This window comes from Hyaena hyaena, unplaced genomic scaffold (genome assembly GCF_003009895.1).
Source record: "Hyaena hyaena isolate Hyena2069 unplaced genomic scaffold, ASM300989v1 scaffold_1886, whole genome shotgun sequence".
In the NCBI taxonomy this organism is placed as follows: Eukaryota; Metazoa; Chordata; class Mammalia; order Carnivora; family Hyaenidae; genus Hyaena; species Hyaena hyaena.
In genome coordinates, this window is record NW_024082512.1 from 131,627 (window position 1) to 150,175 (window position 18,549).

Genomic DNA, 18,549 nt, shown 5'->3' on the forward strand with positions numbered 1-18,549 from the left:
ATATAAGGGTTTCCAAAAATCTCCTCAAATAAGGGATAACCTAACTGTATATCATTGTATTATTTATGTCCCCAAGTGGCAGAAATAAGTAATAAAACTAATTTAGCATTTGCTGATCAAAAAAAAGAAAGAAAGAAAGAAAAAAAAAAGAATCTCAGACCCTCAAAAATCCTTTTTTAGCTACTAACTAGACCCATGTTGAGTAACCACTTTCATGACTTCTAATATCATATCATATTAACTTTCTCTACTTTTGAACTTCATATAAGTTCATATATGTCAACATATAGAATGACACAGTATATACTTGGTATTTTTCACTCACCATTATGCTTATGAAATCCATCCACATTCAGATAGTTATGTTTGTTCTCATTATTACAGTATATAGTGTTCCACAGTATGAATTTATACAATAGATTAATTCATTCTGTTGTAGATGGACATTTGAGTTATTTCTAATTGGGCTATTACAAATGATAATAAACATTCTGGTACACACATCTTTGGTGAACATATGCATGCGTTTCTATTAAGGATATAACTGTGAAAGTAATTGCCAGGTCATAAGGTTTTATCCTTAGTAAATACTGCCAAGCAGCCTTCCAAGATGGATTGTATCAATTTATACTTCTACAGCGGTATTTGAACGCTCTAGTCAAGTCACATGTTCATCAGTACTTCATACTGTCTATTTTAATTTAGCCGTTCTGGGACTCTATATTGGTATCATATTGTGGTTTAATTTGTCTATTCCTGATATGCACCTTTTTCTATGTTTATTGGCTTTTGGTTCTCCCTTTGTAAAGAATTTGTTCAAATCTTCTCCCATTCATAAGGGTTATCTGCCTTTTGCCTATTGATTTTTTAGAGTTTCATCATCTGAATCTATTAAGTTCTTGAGTTTTGTGCTTTGGCTGGAGTGTGGCAAGATTTTATATAGTGTGGAAATTCTAGTAAATCCAAATCTATCTGGTTCCTAGAATTCAGAATGAGAATTTACATAATGATACCTGAAGCCATTGTAGGTGTGTTTCTGGCTCCTCATTTCCTGGTGAGCTTGATATGATGCTAAGTGCTCATATTTCTGAGATTCTCTGACCCTTACGATGGTGGTGCCTTCCTCCAGAGAGGAACTGCATTTGCTAGGCACCTGAGGTCAGTCCAGGATTACTTTAAACCATTTCATGCCTTTTTTGGAGCATTTATGTGAGGTGAATTGGGGTTATAAACACAATCACTACCAGCATGTAGTTATAAGTTCCCTAGGATAGAATTCTCTTTTCTTTCCTCCCTCTGCACTGCTCGGCATCAAAAAAAAATCTTATTTTTCTTAGTCTCCTGGGGGTGGGGATTAGAGGAAAAGAATAGGTTTATTTCTGGTTCATTCTTAACCTGAGGAAATAGCCCTTTGAGATCCTAGCCTTATGGGGGAAGGTTTCCTATTATACTCTCCATCTTTGCCAGAATTTAAACTTGAATTTCTAAACTTGTGGGCCCTGAAAACCATAAAAAATAAAAACCAACTGTCTTTAGTTGGCGGAGGTCCTCAGAGGCAAAAACAACATCAGTGTCTGCTTTTCCCTCTAAATCTCCACTTTCATTTAGATTTTGGCTTGATAAAACGTGACTATCTTATCATCTTTTTCATGCTTTTCAGATTTTTTAAATCTTTGCACATTTTTTAGTTATTTTCAACTGGAGGATTAGTCTGAATAGTCTAGCCTAATACATTACCCAAAATAAGACATATTTTAAGTTTTCAGACTATCAAACAATTATGGAAACATAGTGAAAATATCTTAAATGAGACAACTGTATGAGTTTAGTAATTAAAGCAAGATCAGTTAACGTAAAAAAAAGTATAAGATGTAGTCAATTCTGTATTTTAGAGGCAAATGTGTAGCAACAAATACTTTTTAAAAAATGTTTATGTAGTTATTTTGAGAGGGGGAGAGACAGAGAGAAAATCCCAAGCAGGCTCTGCACTGTCAGCACAGACACTCAATGTGGGGCTCAAACCCACAAACCATGCGATCATGACCTGAGCTGAGATCAAGAGACACACGCTTAACCAGTTGAGCCACCCAGGCACTCCAACAAATACTTTTAATATTAAAAAAAAAAAGTAGGGATTACATTATTTGTAATTTTAGAAAAAGAACACAGACCCTAAGCAAAATGAGGTTAAAAATGATAAAGATAAATAAAGAATGGAAAGATATATGTAAGTAAACTAAAAAGTGATTCTTTGGCAGTGGGGAGATTAGAAAGACAGACTTAACTAGTTGGGGAAACAGCACAAAACAAAATTAAATATAAAGGAGATATGACACTGATACAAATTTGCAATTGTAGGTAGCTACTTGAAGCCATCACTTTCCAAGTCTCCCCATCAGAGACCCTAGGGGGCTGGGAGGTTGCTGGGGAGAAGGCTCTTGAGAAGAGCAGCTGGAGATGAAATCAGGAGGGTCCAAACTTTTCTCCATCTGAGGCAGGCAGTGCAGGCCTGTTTATACTGATACCTAGACTTGACAAAAACACTACACAGAAGAGATAAGCATTACAGATTGCATCCGGAGTCTCTTAGACCACCCTCAGTTTTGAGGATTCTCCGCAAGGACTCACAAGAGTCAACATATAGTTGACATCATGGCTATGATTTGTTACAGTGAAAGGACACAAAGCAACACCAGCAATGGGAGAAAGCATGTGGAGTGAAGTCCAGAGATAATCAGGTACCACCTTCCCAGAGTCCTCTACAGTGGAGTCACATAAACGTACTTAATTCCTCCAGCAAAGAATTGTGACAATACCAGTGAAATGTTGTCCTCCAAACATGCTTATCAGGGACTCAGTGACCAAGCATTTTATTGGGGGTTGGTCACATAGGCAGCCTCTGCCTGGAACATAAAATGTATGAAGGAAGGCAGGTGTTCATTATAGGTCATATTGTTTGTACAGTCTAGGCACGGGAAGTGACACTTATCACTTAGGGAATGGTGGGAACCCTGCCCAGATCTTAGTTCCCAGACCCAACCACAAGCCAACTTGCAAGCAGGCCTTTCCAAGAAAGCTATTTTAGACTTGCTATATTAATTCTTTTCTACACAAAACCTTATAAGAAAGAAAAACATCATTCTTAACTAATATTATTGTGTTTCTAGAAAATATGAAAGAATCATCTGATAAACTATTAAAACGAATAAGAGTTTATAAATATAGCTTAATAAAAATAAATAAAAATCAGTAACATTTAAACAACATCAGCAGCAACCTATATAAAAACAGACAAACCCCCAAAATAGATCCTGTTTGCAGCGGCAACTAAAACACACATAATGCCTGGGAATAACCTTAACAAGGTATGAGGTGATTCCTGAAGAAGAAAATGCAAATTATATTTAAAATAGAAAGTAAGACTTGGAAAAGTAACCCAGATGTTTATTCCTGGTCAGGAAGACTAGATATAAAAAAAACTGTGTCTCAATTAATTTGTGGGTTTAATATAACCCCAACCAAAATCCTATTGCTTTGAGTTCCTTCTTTAAAAGAAAATATTTTTTGCCTGCATTGATAAAATGATCCTAAAGTTTACTTGGAAAATAAAAAGGGAAGAAAATTCTGGAAAAAAAAAAAGTTGTGGGAGGGTTAGTTGTGTTTTAATCATCTTACAAAGATATGGTAATTAAAACAATGTGATATTTGTACAAAGTGTAAGCTAGATCAACAAAACAGGTCCAAATATAGATCTTACTGTATGAATGACAAAGAATGCATCATAAGGCAATGAGGAAGAGAAGGATTAGTCAATATATGATACATAAATAACTGTTTAACAATTTGAAACTAGGCCCATATTTGTTTTTAGAGAAATCCAAGCATGTCCTATCTTTAAATCCTATCATTTATCTTTTTAAAATTATTCATTTAAATTTTAGTTAATATACAATACAATATTGTTTTCAGAAGTGGAATTCTTATTGACACTTTAAATGGCCATGATGTACTACCTAATTAAAGCCAAGATAACTGTGGCTTTGTAAAGGATTTATGCTTTACAGTATTAGATGCTACTTCTGTAATTCCAAAAAAGCACTAAAATAAAGTGCTGACGAGCCTGGAGAAAATACTGTAAAAGGTTAATATCTTTGTTATAAAATGAAGATATATCTTTACATGAGGCAGAAGCTGTAGTAGAAAGTAACCTGTCCAAAGTCATGTGGGCTTGTGTAGGCTACTTATCTTTTCTGAGACTCAGTTTCCTTCTTCCTAGCTGGGTGTGACAAGGATTAAAAGTATAAGTAAAATGACTAGCACAATATTTGAAGTATTATGGTTGCTCAACAAATGATAGCTATGGTTAGTAGAGGCAGTGATAATGTCATAACAGTAAGAGCTCAGGGAGTGAGAAAACATCAAGTCCCCAAAAGACAAATGCTTAAAGAATATGAACAGAGAATTCTCAAAAGAGGAAATAAAGCTCTTAAGCTTGGAAAAATGCTCACCCTCACCAGAAGTCAAAGCAATGCAAATCAAAACAATGAGATAACATTTTTTTGGTCTACTAAATTATGAAAACATTTCAATAACAGGAGTACCCAGGGCTCAGCGTTTCCTGGAACTGGTGTTTTCATATGTTGATGATAATATACAAATTGGCACAGTCCTCTTAGGAAGTGATATGGAAATATGTACTGTTATTTCAAAAAAAGATACTCTTTCATTCTGTGATTTCAACTTCTGAGATTCAGTCCTAGAACAGGATCCCAAACATGAAAATGCTACGTGCGTAAAGAAGTTATGTGTAGTTGTTATGGAATAATGGAAACAGCATAGCTGTCCAGCAGTGGAACAATTGGGATTTACTCAAAGGGGGTGATGATTACACTGATGCTACGGACAAAATACAGTAAGAGAGAAAAACAGGATGCAACATTTTCTGTGTATTGTATAGCAGACAAAACCGGATGGATATATTTCAAATTGGAAACAGGAATTACATTAAAGTGGTATGTTTATTGGGGCATCTGGGTGGCTCTGTTGGTTGAGTATCTGATTCTTGATTTTGGCTCAGGTCATGATCCCAGGGTTTGTGGGATCAAGCCCCACATCCCACATCAGGCTCTGCGCTGACAGTGTGGAGCCTACTTAGGATATTCTCTCTCTCTCTCAAAATTTTTTTAAAAATTTTTTAATGTTTTTTTTAAATTTATGTATTTCTAGGAGAGAGACAGCGCGAGCAGGGGAGGGTCAGAGAGAGAGGGAGACACAGAATCTGAAGCAGGCTCCAGGCTCTGAGCTGGCAGTCAGCACAGAGCCCGATGCGCGGCTTGAACCCACAAACCGCGAGATCATGACCTAAGCGAAAGTCGGACGCTTAACCGACTAAGCCACCCAGGCGCCCGGGTTCTTTCTCTTTTAAATGACACGAGAATTTAATTTCAAAACTCTTGACAAATGCTGATAACCTGATTTTTTTCATATTGATCCTCTAGAGGGGGTACAAGTACTTACAATACATTTTAACCACCCTTGTCTAACTTTCAATCATCTGGAATTTTAGAGTCAAGGGACTTGAAAGATAATCTAGGTGTTTTCTTTAATGTTAGGGATATACCAAAGGTCCTCTTTAGCTACAAAACATGTATTTTCTGTTATTAGCGCTGCTTTTACATGACAAAGCCTTTCTCGCATAGCATACAGAATCTTGTTGAGTGGAAGTTCCCAGTGGAGTGCAAGATGGTAAACGGGGAAAAATCAAGGATGCAAAACTATTCTCAAAGCCCTAATACTGCTGGCATAGAATTATAATCTAATAACTATCCCCAGAAATTTAAAAAATAAATTCTGTCAGCTCCTTTAATGGTTTTGCTTTTTGTTTTTATTTTTGGTATCTTGGTAGACTGGGCTCCACAGAGCACCAAGAAAAGGAGAGAATTTGTGGCTTTGATGGGTGGTTAATTTTACTGGAGGTCTGTGCATGCAGGGCAGATCTGATCAAGGGTCGATGTTGGGACCTGAAATGTGTCTCCTGCTTTTCCAATTGCCAGGAGCTGGGTTTAGCTTTGGATACTCTGAGTTCACTCTAAACGTTCTCCTCTGTTTGTTGGATTTAAATTTCAAAAATCCTGGGGCTTCGGGGTGGCTCAGTCAGTTAAGTGTCTGACTCTTGATTTGGGCTGAGGTCATGACCTCACAGTTCGTGAATTCAAGCCCCACGTCTGGCTCTGCGCTGACACTACAGGCCCTGTTTGGGATTCTCTCACTCTCTCTCTGCCCTCCTGTGCTTATGCGTGTCCTGTCTCTCTCTCTCTCTCTCTCTCTCTCTCTCAGTAAATAAACTTTAAAAAAATTTTTAAAAATAAAAATTGCAAAAATCCTAATTAAGATGCATAATCTCTTATAACCCAGTTTTGCCTCAAAGCTGTTTGGAACCAAGAACAAAATGAACAGCCACAACTTCCTCGGAAGTATTTCTTCCTCTACCTTCCTGTGCCTAGACAACAACAAAGGTGTCAGAAGATGGGAATGGTAGGGACTGGAGAACTTTCCTGGTAACAGGGCAAACCCCAGTAGGTCTCCAGGCTCCCAGACAGAGGAGTGACAGGGAGGACTCCTTCTCATGGAACCCAGAGGGAGAAATGGCCTGTAAAACTCTTCGATTTGGGGATAGCTTGCTCACAAGTCTTATTCAATTTATTGAATGTGGTATGATAGATGAAATAACAGGCCGCAGTCCTGGACTTCCATCCCAGCTGTGGACCCATTGCCAAAACTGGAGGTGCTGTGCCTCACCACCTGCCCGCAGGCACCCCTCACCCATCTTTGCTCTTTGAGCCTCTTCTTCCTCCTCCTCCTCCTAATAATTAATAATAATAATAATAATAAATGTTTACATTATAGAAGGTTATCTCCCCCAAAACAAAAGCAAAACTTAAGATAACACCATATTCCTACCACCAGAATTACCATTATTAACACCTCAGTGTATGGTCTTCCAGGTGTGTGTGTGTGTATGTGTGTGTGTGTGTGTGTGTGTGTGTGTTACCAAAATGCAACTGTTATCTGCTGACTGTTTTTGTTATCTTCTTATTTTACTTAAGGTTTTCCAACTTTCCACATCAGCACATTTTCTTCTTGTCTAACACCTATTCCAGATTCAAATTCCACAATTTACTCCCAAATGACCTTTATAGTTCATTTGTCCAAATGAGAGCCCAATCAGGGACCATGCTTTGCTTCTGGTCATTGTGTCTCTTAAGTCTCTGGATCTACCACGGTCCCTGTCTTTTCTTTCAATGACTCTTACTTGTTGAAGAGACCCAGTCAGTTGTCCCCTCTCTGACTTCGTCTTGCCGCTCTGTCCCGCCAATCAACTTGTTCTTCAAGCCCTGATCTGAAAGCTAGATGGATTTGAATTTTATTTTAGCTAAAATATGCAATAGATGATATTGTACCTCATGTTGCAGTTTTATCATGTCAGATAAAATACATTATCAATATATATTATTACATGTTTTATACACAATACATTATTATAACATTAACTGGCTGCTACCCTATCCCCTGGGTTAGGGTAGGAGTCTGAGCCCTTTATCGAACAATTAATACCTTTTGTACCCCTTGGAATAATAAAATGATCTCTATGGTAGTAGTTATGTCCCTATATGAATGTCTAGTTCCCAGCAATCATATACCTAAATGTTTTCATAGCAACTGAACATCCTTTTCAAAATCAACAATTTTAATAAAGGGGTCAGTGATGATTTTCTGATCCTGTCATTCCTTCTACATTCTTGGCTAACATGATTCTGTGAAATAGAATTTTTCCTCATCAGTTGTGGCTATTTGGCTACTCTAAGATATATTTATTACAGAAAAGTTGGATAACTACTTAAGTATCTTTAGTTACCAGTTGTCAAAGTAAGAGGGCAATTTACACACTATCTCAAACGATGACTTTTGACTCTCTCTTTTTAAAATCTTTATATAGACACATGGATTTTATCAAATTCACTAAATAATTATGTTGTTTGATGTTCAATTGTGGCAGTGGCTGGGCTCCCTATTTTGACATATTTTTAACTTCAATTTTACGGACTGGTATACCTTCCTCTAGGCTCTATCCTAGTCCTCACTTTATTCTTAGCATTTTTTTGCCAATGTTTTTCTCTGTCATTAATTAATTTATTAGTATTATTTTTTAAATGTTTATTTACTTTTGAGAGAGAGAGAGAGAGAGAGCATGAGTGGGGGAGGGGCAGAGAGAGAGAGAGAGGGAGACACAGAATCCAAAGCAGCTCCAGGCTCTGAGCTGTCAGCACAGAGTCCAATGTGGGGCTTGAACTCACAGACCGTGAGATCATGACCTGAGCCAAAGTCAGACACTTAACCAACTGAGCCATGCAGGCGCCCCATCTGTCAATTGAGGCAATACTCTTTATTATATATCTGTGTTTTGACTCACATAAACAATTTTTTACCTTTTGTCCACTTAACAATTCATGATCATAAAATATTTCTCTTTGGCCTGCCAAATCAGTAATTTTTTGTCCATTATCTGTATTCTTTTATTTAAAAAATTTTTTAATGTTTATTCATTTTTGAGACAGAGAGAGACAGAGTGCAAGTGGGGGAGGGGAAGAGAGAGAGGGAGATAGAATCCAAAGCAGCTCCAGGCTCTGAGCCATCAGCACAGAGCCTGATGCGGCGCTCAAACTCACAAACTGTGAGATCATGACCTGAGCCAAAGCTGGATGCTTAACCGACTGAGCCGCCCAGGCACCCCATATGTATAATTTAAAAAACTGATTGCTGTTGTCTCTTCTCCTACTGTTTGTTTTTATAGAGAGGTAGGGCAGGATCCTGGGCAAGATGGGTTTTATATACCAAGTTGAAGAATTTAGGCTTTGACCTGAGGCAGTGGTAAGATGCTGAGCAGGAATAAGCAGGAGAGTCTAATGATCACATCTCCTTTTCAGAATCAGGCTGCAGTATGGAGAACTGAACTGAGGTGAATAGAACTAGGGTCTGGAAAACCAGTTAGGAAGCCTCCTAACCTGCATTCTAACCAGATAACCAGGTAACCAGATCTAAGAAAGTGGAAGTGGAAATAGAAGTGGAAGGATCGGAAAAGTGTCCAAACAGGTTTGTGATTATTTACACACAGAGGTCAGTGGAGAGGGAAGAGCCCAGGATGACGCCAGGTTTCTGGCTTAAGCAACTGCATGGGCAGCGATGCCATTCACTGAGAGGGGGAACAATGGGTGCAAAGCCAGCTGGAGGGGGAGGGTGGAATGCCACCCTGACAAACGCCAAGTTTCACCGCAGTCTATTCTAATATAAGCAACCACTTGCCAGTAAATGCGTTTTCCTGTTCTAGACGGTGATCACATATTACATCCACTTGAAAATGCCAATACTTCCTCATCGTTCTCTTTCCGACAACTTCTTCATCCTCCTAGCTGATCCGACGTACCTGTGTCTCTGTCCACACACCCTGACCTCCATCCAGCTGCAGTGGAAGAAATGTGCCTGCTCCCCTTTAGGACACGCCTCTGCTTGTGTCCTAAATCCTGCTTCTCCCAGATTCTTCAGCTGTTTGCACTGGCAATTACCAGTTTTGTCTTTTGTTTCCTCTTTGTCTCCCTCTCTACGTGTGACTTCCATCTACATGGTATCACCCATTTTAGAAAGCAGACTCCTCCTGACCGCACGACCCTTCTGCTACCACTGACTTGCTCAGCACACCTCGTAGCTCCCAGACACATCCAAGTTGTTGTCCTCACTGCTGTTCCCCTTCTCACCTGCGGCTCTCCCCCCAGCCTCCCCCGGCTCCTCTTATGCCAGGTTGTTCTCCCCACAACTCCACCAAAAGTGCTCTTGGCAGATCACAGTACAGTACCACCTGCAAAAGTCAGTGGCTGCTTCTCTGTACTCATCATATCACACTTCTCAGCAGCATGGTCCAACCTGCCGGGTCCTCTTTATTCAGTCAACACACACTTATTGAGTGCTTGCTATATGCCAGACACAGTTCTATTCCTTGGGACACACAAGCGAAGCAAAGAGACAAAGATCCCTTCCCTCTAGGAACTGGTAGTCTATCAGAGGGAGGTGCTTAACCAGCAAAACCCAATAGATTACTAAATTATGTGATATAAGACTAGGGAAAAGAGAAAACTAGTCAGCAGTGATCTTGTGAATTTTCCTTTGAAACCATTATTGCTATAACAGAACACACCCCATGTGACAATAGTATGGAATATCAAATCACAGGATGTGCTAATATATCCCCACATGATGAAAATGAAACACACTTTTTAAGGTTATTTCTTTATTTTGAGAGAGGGATAGAGCGAGCAGGGGAGGGGCAGAGAAAGAATCCCAAGCAGCTATCAGCATATAGCTCTACATGGGGCTCAAACTCTCAGACTATGAGATCATGATCTGAGCCCAAACCAAGAGTTGGCGCTTAACCAACTGAGCCACCTCGTGCCCCCTGAATCGCATTTTCATCTGCTATCATTCTTGAGTCAGTTTCCCCCTCCCACTTCTGGGTTTGATATGAGAAGACAGCAGAAGAGAAAAAGTAGAAAGTCAGGAGAAGGGATAGTGGGGAGATGGTATTTCATAGTTCATGATACATCATATGGGTACTAGGTACAGAAATGGAAGTGAGCAGACCTCCAGGGCATAAGCTGACTCATGTGTCACTTCTTTTTAAAATTATGTCAAGTTAACACTACTTTCTAGTAGTGGCAGAACTCAAAGTATGATAGTGTGGTTAGTATGGTCAAGGAATAGAATTTTCTATGGGTAATGCTTTTTGTTTCATTTTTTATTAAGTTTTTACTTTTAGGGAGAGAGACTGGGGGAGAGGGGCAGGGAGAGAGAGAGAATCCCAAGCAGGCCTCACACTCCATGCAGAACCTGACATGGGGCTCCATCACATGACTGTGAGATCATGACTTGCTGAAATCAAAAGTTGCACCTTCAGGGCACCTGGGTGGCTCAGTTGGTTAAGTGTCTGACTCTCGGTTTCAACCTAGGTCAAAATCTTAAGGTTCATGGGTTCAGGACTCCCACTGGGCTTTGGGCTGACAGTGCGGAGCCTGCTTGGGATTCTCTGTCTCCCAATCTCTTTGCCCTTTCCCCACTTGCTCTATTTCTGTCTCTCTCAGAGTAAATAAATAAAATTTTAAAAAAAATTTAAAGAGCGGGACCCTCAATCGATTAAGCTACTGAAGCACCCACTTTTGTTTTAATCTTAAAGAACATAAAACTATTAGGTTAAACATAGTAGTTATAGTTAGTATAGATTTCATACTAGAAGTGGTTGATGGTTTGCAAAACGGCTGCCGTGATTCTTCCTTCCAGTGTACACATTCCCCATCAGGAGTCGGGACACAGAGTCCTGTTTCCCAGCACTTGAATCCAGGCTGGCCTTGGGACTTGGACTCATAGAACGTGGTGAGATGATGCATTAACCTCCAAGTCTGGGCCTCACAACTCCCACTGCTCCCTGTTGGAACAACATGCCAACACAAGAGCCAGCTCAGGCTGGCCTGCAGGGAAAATGAGATAAGGCCTTCAAGTTGGGGCCTCCTACACCAACCACTCCCCTGTCCAGCCACCAGATGGAGATAACCACAAGATGGTGGCAGACCAGACCGGCAAAGAACCACCTAAAACCGTCTGGCCCAACATTACTGACCCACTGAATCATGTCAAAATAAAATGACTGCGTTAAGCCATTAAATTTTGGAGTGATTTGTTACACAGAAATAAGTAACTGGTATAATAGGTTTTAAATATTATTTATTAATTTTTTTTTAAATTGAGCATTGACCCTGTAATAGGGCTGAATTTGAATAAGGAAATTTAATCTTTGTGAAAACAGATAACAGTGGAGGTATCTGGCTGGTTCAGTTGGTAGAGCATGCAGCTTGATCTCAGGGTCGTGAGTTCAAGCACTACATTGGGCTTAGAGGTTATTAAAAATAAAACCTTAAAAAAGATAACAGTGGGGAGTACATACTAGAACCTATTTTTATATGAAAATTTCTCTATATCTTGGTTAAATGTTTATTTTTGCAGAAATAACAGTATAAGTCGCCTCATTCCTTAACCATGGTAGACATCTGTCCATGTCAATGAATGCAGAGCTATATTTTTATATAGTTGTGTAACATTTCATTGAATAGAAAACCTAATGTATTTATATAAAACTTCCTTCTTTTAATGTTTTATTTTTGAGAGGAGAGAGAAAGAGACAGAGCATGAGCATGGGAGGGGCAGAGAGAGATGGAGACACAGAATCTAAAGCAGACTCCAGCCTCTGAGCTGTCAGTACAGAGCCGGATACAGGGCTTGAACCCACAAACCACAAGATCATGACCTGAGCCAAAGTCAGATGCTTAATACTTAACCAACTGAGCCACCCAGGTGCCCCTATGTAACTTCCTTTTACTTTACATTTAAGTTAGTTCCTAAAGCCAACATATAAACAGTAATGAAAGAAACTTCTTATATTTACGACTTTGAGTATATAGCCTCATCTGTTTGCTCATCTCTAAAATGAGGCTATCTATGACCCTTCCTATAGAATTGTTATAAAAATTAATGAAATAATGTGTATGAAGCCTTCAACAGTTTGGGGGATAACGGAAACCCTTAATAAAGTGTAGTCTTTTTATTATTATTATCTGATTATAAGCTTCTTTAGGGTAGGGACTATATTAGCATCAGGACCTGGCTCAGTTATGAAACAGCTGACACCTGCTGAGTGCTTTGTATGGGCCAGGCCCTGAGTTCAACCACAGGCTTTAAAGGTGTAAATCATATTATTGTCCTCATATTACAGATGAGGAAATTTGAGACACAGAAGTAAGATAACTTGCCTAACAACAGAACTAAAATTTGAATTCAAAGAACTCAGAAAATTCAACCCGTCCCCAAAATTATCAGATTAAAAATGGGCAGATGATATGAACATTTTGCCAAAGAAGACATCCAGATGACCAACAGACTCAGGAAAAGATGCTCAACATCACTCATCATCAGAGAAATGCAAATCAAAACAATGAGATAATCACCTCACACCAGTCAGAATAGCTAAAATTAACAACACAGGAAACAATAGATGTTAAGGGAGGATGCAGAGAAAGGGGAACCCTCTTCACTGTTGGTGGGAACGCAAACTGGCACAGTCACTCTGGAAAACAGTATGGAAGTTCTTCAAAAAGTTAAAAATAGAACTACCCTATGACCCAGCAATCACACTACTAGCTATGTATCCACAGGATGCAAAAATACTAACTCAAAGGGATACACGCACCCCAATGTTTATAGCAGCATTACCTACAATAGCTAAGTTATGGAAACAGCCCAAATGTCTATCGACTGATGAATGGATAAAGAAGATGTGGTGGGGGTGGGGGGGGGGGAATCACAGTGGAATATTATACAGCTGTAAAAAAGAATGAAATCTTATCATTTGCAATGGCATGGATAGATCTACTAGAGGGTATTAATGCTAAGTGAAATAAGTCAGACAGAGAAAGACAAACATGATATGATGTCACTCATATATGGAATTTAAGAAACAAAACAAATGATCAAAGCAGGGGGAGAGAGAGAGAAACCAGGAAACAGACTTTTAACTATAAAGCACAAAGTTATGTTTACCAGGGTGGGGAGGGAGGGGAGGATGGGTTAAATAGGGGATGGGGATTAAGGGGTGCACTTGTGATGAGCACCGACTGCTGTATGGAAGTGTTGAATCACTATATTGCACCTGAAACTAAAGTAACACTATATGTTAACTGACTGAAATTTAAATAAAAACTTAAAACCAAAACAGTCTCTAGAACCCTTCCACTTAAGACTATATTGTGCCGCCTCAGCAAATATACACCTTAATAATTGTTGTTGAATGAATAAATAAGTGGATTATGGATCTCTAAAAGTGCAATTTCTGGATCTCAGCACATGCACATTTTTAAGGCCTTTAATGCATATTGTAATATAAGATATTCAATATACCTTTACATTTTTAAAAAATTTTAAATGTGTATTTATTTAATTTGAGAGAGAGAGCACGAGCAGGTGAGGGGCAAAGAGAGAGACAGAGACAGAGACAGAATTTGAATCAGGCTCCACGCTCTGAGCTGTCAGCACAGAACCTGATGTGGGATTCAAACCCACAAACATGAGATCACGACCTGAGCTGAAGTCAAACGCTTAAATGACTGAGTCACCCAGGCGCCCCTACTTTTAAGTGTTTTTAAAAAACAGTATAGAAAAGTTTAGATATAATATTATCAGAGCTATGAAAACAAAAAGTGCGTAGAAGAAAAAACGGAAGAAACACCTAAAAATGTTAAGAGTGGCCATTTTCGATGAGTACACATTCATAGGTGACTTTTTTCTTCCTTCTAATTTTTCCAAAATTTCTGTACTGAGTTGTTACTTTATACAAACAAATTGAATAACTATAGCCTTACTCTTGTATTATGTGTACTTTTCTGCCCAATAGTGGGTTTTGTCCTTGGAAGGAAACCTTTCTCAGAAAAGAGAATTTTCATTACTATATTGGATTCTTTGTTCTCTATCAATCTTAGACAAGAAATTAGAATCATGGGCAATCTACCTTCCTGACATTATTGGGGTGACTCATTTGATCTAACTCCTAGAACTAATAAGCAGCCCTGATATTTCCCCTCTAAGGACAAGAGAACTGTTGTACTCCTACGTCGGATTGTAAAGCACTTTGTATTGACTCAGGTTTTACAAAGACTTTATCAAATTATTTCTCAAACAATCCTATGAGGTTTTAATAAGTTCCACCAAGCCTTGGATATACACACACCTACGTGAATGTAAATGCTATAATATGACATATTAACCTGTGAATTTTTTTTGCCCAGTACTTGCTGATACATGAGCCCTTTTCCTAGCTTTAGCAGCAGCTAGGGTGTGCTATGCTGACTGCCTCAAAGAAAGAACAATGTAACAGAACACAGGTGCCAATGTTTGGCTTAGGACTTTTGAAAGACTAGGGGTAGAGGAGACTAGGTCAGAGGAGATGAGGAAGAGCAAAGTTGTCCTACTTTTTCCCCACTGGGGTCCACAAGCTGTGAAAGAGAGAAGGTGAAGTTCAAGAGAACAAGAGTTAGCTTAGATGTCAACACCAGAGTTTCCTACATACTGTGGCTCTGCACCCCAGATCCCAGAGAGGTTTGAGGGATCTGAGAGCACAGAAAACCCATGCTTCTCTTCATAGGTAAAAACAGGAAAAGCCTCGAATGGTATGGAAAGAGTGAGAATATTTCCAGTGAGCACAAAAGTAATGATAATGCGGAAAGAAAGGTGACCAGATGTGATTAGTCTTTAAGTTCACTCTTTCTTCTGTCAACTGCAAGCTGCTGTAAGTTTCAGTTCTAGAATTTCCATTCCTTTTTTTTTAATAGTTTCTACTTCTCCACTAAGATTCTACCTGCCCACTCATAGTTACCTTTAATTTTTTTTGAACCTATCTCAAAGTTAATTTTTATTAACTGTGTTTTGGATATTTGTTTGTTTGTTTGTTTGTTTTGACCCTTTGGTTGACATTTTGTTTCCACCTTTGTAAGACAGGGACTTCCTGGTGGTGATAGTATTAGAATTGTGTTAAGGGATGACAAAAATCTAATGTCAGAGCAGTCACTTGAAGTAGGCAGGGCACCATCTCATTAGAAATGGTGTGAAGTGCGTGTTTATTTCCAATCATCAAATAAGTACAGTTGCAAAAACCCTCGTGAAACATATAAGGATACATCTCTCATCTTCCTGATCAGCTTCAAACAATTAGCAAGACCTCCCCACTCATTAAACAGTAGAACTGGGAGATAATTTAAAACATTAGCATCTAACTCCCTGCTTTCTGCCAAGTAGAAAGGACAGTCTCCTCCAGTGATTTTTTTTCTAAACAAAAAGCAGCTTCCTTGCAGTTCCTAATATAAAGTTAATACATATTTATAGAAAAATCAGTCAAAACAGACAGGCATAAAGAAGAATGTACTACCCAGAGAAATTACCACTAACATTTTGCTGAACATCCTTCTAGAGGCTGCTCTTTGCAAATGCTTGTGCATATAATTTTATATGAATCAAATAATATACATGCTTTTAACTCAGTATGTGGTAAAGATCATTATCAAGAACTACAGATACAGATCATCCTTTTTAACAACTATATAATCCATTGCATAGGTATATCAAAATTTATTAAGCAAGTCCTCTATGGAAGTCCTCTAGATTCTTGCAATAATGAACATTATTTCTGCTGTGTGTATATGACAACTTTGCGTATTTGTTAGATTATGTCTCCTGAGGCAGTACATTATTTCTGGGCTGAAGCATATTCAAAATGTGTGATAATTAATAGACCATTCTCACCAAGAAGGCTGTACCCACACTCACACTTCTACCAATAGTGAGCCCATTTCTCTCTCTCTATATCGCTGTATCTGTCTCTCTCTCTCTCTCTCTGTGTCTCTGTCTCTTTCTCTCTTTTGGCATACTGGATATGTGTAATCTTTTCAAACTTCACCAATATGTCAGGCAAAAAGTAACATCTAAATTGTGTTGGGTGATTTGCCAGTGAGCTCTAATGTGGCATTGAGGACAGATATCTTGTCATGTGCTCCTTTGTGGCTTTAAATGGACAATGTGTGCAATATGCAGGGGTCTGTAATGTAATTGAGGTGGTCTGCCTTCCATACTCCTAGCACTGCACCAACTTTGTATATCCTTGGGTAAGAGTATCCATTTTTCTGTGCCTCACTTTCTTCAGATGCAATGGGTGCAACTTGGAATGGATATTCTTGCCCTTCCTTTCAGGCTCCACAGAGGGAATGGTAGGGAATGCACTATGTACAATGGCAGACACTGTTGGCTGACTAACCCAATACCATGCCCAGCCTGTTCTCCCCTGCCTGCCTCTACTCTAGAAAATGCTGGAAAATGCCCAATACCCCCTGTCTCAGCCTCCTTTGGAGCTAAAGAGTGGCCAATTTACCAAGTTCTGGCTAAACAGACACAAAGGGAAGTCTGTTGAGGTGCTTCTAGAAAACTAGCTTTCCCAATGAAAGAAACAGGCACACAGGAGCTGCCTCTTTCTCACCCTTCACTTTCAATGCATGCAGTGTGGTAGCTTTATCCCGGGTCAACTCAGCTGAGCAGCATCTGTTCTCCAGAATTCTGCATGGTTTCAAGATTAGCATTAGCCACAAGAAAAGTGTTGAATGTGATTGAGAGAGCAGTGGTGAAGCAGCAGCTGTGATTTTCATGCTCTGAAGGACAACGCAGGGCCCCAGGCACAGTGGTGACTAGTGCATTGTCACTGATCTGTCGCCTTGCTGGTCAGATCTCCTCCTTCAGCTTCTCCACATCCTAAGCTAAATGCATGTGCAGCCCCAGGAAGGGCGCCAGCTTCTCCTGCAGCACACCGTGTTATCAAGGTCAGAGGTAGTGAGAGACACACACAAATCCAGTCTGCCTTGGAGGATTCTAGTTTTTCATGAATTCCAGTTTGTCCATGCAGGTTCCAAGCCTGTACTTGCTTTTGTCCACATCTAGCTTTCTACCCTGACTGCCATTCTGTCTGATCTCGGTGACTTCACAATCGACACTAGAACCAAAGACAGCAAACATCTTTGAATAGACTTCTCCGTGAGCTCCCACAATCATGTAAGGTCTAATGCCTCACTCTCCAAAGAACATCATCTTCTGTGAGGATGGAAGTGTTTTGTATACGAGCTGCCCAATATGATAGCCACTGGTCAGATGCATGTGGCTATTGAGCATTTCAAGTGTACTTAGTGCGACAGAGAAACTACATTTTTACTCTTAATTTTAATTCACTTAAATCATCACAAGTGGCTAGTGGCTACTATATTGAGCAGCACAGATCTGGTGCCTAACCATAAATCTGTCATTCTTCATCACTTATAGTGGTTTGTTTCTCTGGCTGAATCCTGACTGGTGACTGCATGGGGAAAGAACACCATACTGAAAGCCAGCATGCTAGGAATGAAGGGGTGGAGAACAGAAGGAGGTCAGTCCTGGGAGGCCCACCCGCCTGTGACTGCCGAACTCCTTATTTGAGAAAAATAGACTCCCTGTGAACTTGTCCTTTTGGGAGCCTCATCTCCATTCCAATTCCCAGACCAAGTATCAAGGTGAATGAAAATATTCATGGCGAGCAAGCAGGCTGTGTGGTAAGATGTATTCTTCAACAGGTAATCTTTTCTTTCTTCCATCATGATGACTGTTTCTCCTTGCCTGTTCCCTATGCAGATCCTTCCACTTCCCAGTTTTCTTCCCTTCTCCAAGTGACTATGATCTTCCTTACAGAACAGAACTACCCCTAACCCCCCTTCCCTCCATCAAACTGGATTTTTTTGTTGTTTTAAACACCAGCCCGTTTTCAGGAGCCTGCAATGGTGACACTTTTGTCAGCTCTACTTCCTAAAACTGGCCACTCACTAATAAACTTTACCA

The 18,549-nt window shown here is 39.5% G+C and overlaps 1 protein-coding gene across 1 annotated transcript in view; it reads left to right on the plus strand.

Annotated features, from left to right (window-relative positions):
• Positions 1-18,068, plus strand: part of PTGDR (prostaglandin D2 receptor) — a 44,714-nt gene extending 26,646 nt beyond the window's left edge. The window contains exon 3 of the mRNA XM_039225040.1: positions 18,001-18,068. The gene's annotated coding sequence lies outside the window, so the exon portion shown is untranslated. The remainder of the gene's footprint in view (positions 1-18,000) is intronic.
• Positions 18,069-18,549: the final 481 nt, after the last annotated feature.